This window comes from Schistocerca cancellata, chromosome 2 (assembly GCF_023864275.1).
Source record: "Schistocerca cancellata isolate TAMUIC-IGC-003103 chromosome 2, iqSchCanc2.1, whole genome shotgun sequence".
Lineage (NCBI taxonomy): Eukaryota > Metazoa > Arthropoda > Insecta > Orthoptera > Acrididae > Schistocerca > Schistocerca cancellata.
The window spans coordinates 1,034,183,411-1,034,186,185 of record NC_064627.1 but is presented as its reverse complement, the minus strand read 5'-3'; positions in this window follow the sequence as shown (position 1 = coordinate 1,034,186,185).

The following is a 2,775-nucleotide window of genomic DNA, read 5'->3' as shown; positions in this document are numbered from 1 at the left end:
TAGTAGTTCCATCCCATGCCATAACACCTTAAAGGAAGCACTTTTGTTGCTCGAGGGGAAGGTTTGCTCACTTGAAAGAAGTCGAGGTTTATACCGTCGATAGAGTAGCTGCTGGGATGTCCACCAAGACGGACGGGCCTTTAGAGAGGCGTAGCGCAGATCCGGGAGAGCTTTAGAGGCATAGACAAACCAGCTTCCCTAACGGAATCAACTCTCAAATGTTCAAATGTGTGTGAATTCCTATGGGACCAAACTGCTGAGGTCATCGGTCCCTAGACTTACACACCACTTAAACTAACGTATGCTAAGAACAACACACACACCCATGCCCGAGGGAAGGAGTCGAACCTCCGGCGGCAGGGGCCACGCAATCTGTGACATGGCGTCCTAAACCGCACGGCCACTCCGCTCGGCGAATCAACTCTGAAAAACCATCCTGCTGGTCTAGAAACAGAAAACTACTACTGGGTTACCCTCTGCGCAGCATTCATAATGCTGCCAGGCGAAGGTAAAAATTAGTTGCAAACTTCAGATTAACCTTGGAAACTGGACGGATAATCTGATAACCATGGCCATAGAGTTAAAGTACAAACTACGTGGTGTATCGGAAAATGTAAATGTAGGAAACAGGAATATACGTCGCCTTGTCCATAAAGAATATGGATTACTAAGAAAGCTACGAATGCTAAGCTGGACTTCAATATTAAGAAACAGAAGAAGAATATGTGATCTGGTAAATTACACTTTAGTTTGTAGTGCTGCACCTATTAAAAACAGAGCTGCAGCAGATGGGAAAATTGTTACAGGGTGTGAGAGAGACGAGACGATTGGATGTAAATCCTGATGATTTCCTAGTAAGAAGAAAAATAACACTCAAAACTAAACGGCGAAAAGCAGCACACACAAAGAAAACTATTTGGTTGGTGCCTACGTTCACAGCGTTATTGTTTTGCATGTTGATATTCCGGTTGCTATTGGTTTATTTATCGACCGTAATTTTTTATTTCTAGTTCACTGTTGCTATTTGAGTTTATATATTGTCATTTTGTCATTTGGAGCTAGTGTGTGGAGCTGTGGACGCTAGAAAATGGAGTGCCAAGTGATCAGAACATTTCGGATATATTCTACTGTTCGAGTTCAACAGAGGGGTGGCAGCAGCGGAGACAGCCAGGAACGTTTGCGCCATGTATGGGGCTAATGCCACTGGACAGAGCACGGCAAGAAAACGGTTTTCTCGTTTTAAGGAGTATCGTTTTGACACTAGCGACTGTCCACGTTCAGGAAGACTTTGGGGGTTTGATGAAGATCGTTTAAACGCATTAATCCACAGTGATCCACGTCAGTGTACTCGAGTACTGAAAGTGTGTTAAACTGTGATCATTCCACCATCGTGCGACATTCGTATGGAATGGGGAAGGTTCAAAAATCAGGTTGAGCCGTGCGCGGCTCGTGTTCATCCCGTTTATTGTTTGTCATCTTCTCTTACGGTACTGCCGCCTCGTTTTCTTATTTCATTTACTGGCGTCACTAACTTCCTGCCTTACCTGCCTGTGAGTGGCAGCAGCAGCGCTTATCGATAAGTGCACTGTCTACCACCTATGTACCGACCGATAGTATTTCCGGGTCCTCGTGTGTCTGTAGTTTAGTTGGGAGCTCAGTCGCGGACGGACCAGCAGTGGAGTCGGGGACGGACGAGCAGTCGGGGATGGAGCGCCAGGTAGGTGCGGACAGCCAGTGCTCGCCGACCGCTGGCCACACACATGAACTGTCTGACGGAAGGAGATTGGAGCGGGACGACCGTTGATTGGTCGTTCGGTTGGTCGTCTCATCTGGCGATGAGTATTTGGTCTTTTGACCGTTTCTGGGCCGGGTCAGTTGAGTTCAGGAACTCAACCAGCTCCCTTCCATGCCCAATAGCAGTAAACGTGTACCTGGCCCTGATCCGGCCAGTCATGGAATATGCGTGCCCTGTCTGGGGATACGCGGCAAAGCAGTACCTGGACAAACTTCAGAGGGTGCAGAACCGCACCCTCAGGAGGGCATTGCACTTACCCCTTGGATTCCCCATAGATGACCTGCAAGCCGCAGCTGAAATCCCACTCTTGAGAGAGCGCTTCGAAGATCTGGCAAGGGCTTTCTATGAAGGTTCTTCCAGATCAGGAAACGCCCTCATCCACTCCCTAGGTCGGTATGACATGTCCCGCGATAAGCATAAACGCCCTATGACGATCTTCGACGATTAAGTCGAAGAGAAAATCCCAACACCCAATCCCTAATCCTGTTCCTTCCCATATAACACCAGTCATCTCGCCTACCTCAGGCAAGTACAAGACACAGACAGAACAATCATCACAAAATCACAGACACCAAAAAACTAAAGAAAAATCACACACACACATTCACAGGGGAGTAAAAGCCGAAAGGCTACAGACTCCCACCTCACACTTCCCCAAAGAGGGGAAAGTACAAGATGAGAGCAGCAGGGCCGCGTCAGTTGGTCACCTTGCCGGACGGTTCCTTCTTGTGCAGAGATGTCGTGGCCAATGGGCAAGAGTTACCTCTGCATGGTTGGGTCAGAGTCAGTGTGGCCAGTTCGCCGTGTCTCCGAGTTCCGAACGGACACGGAGTCGGGTTGGAGCTGCAGTCAGCCTCGGACAGCCAAGACTCGCCCGACCGTCGACGACACACGTAACTCGAGTGGGAACGACCTGGCTTGGTCGTTCGGTCGGTCGTGTCACCGGACGACGTGTACTTTGGTCGCCGAGCGCTTGTGGA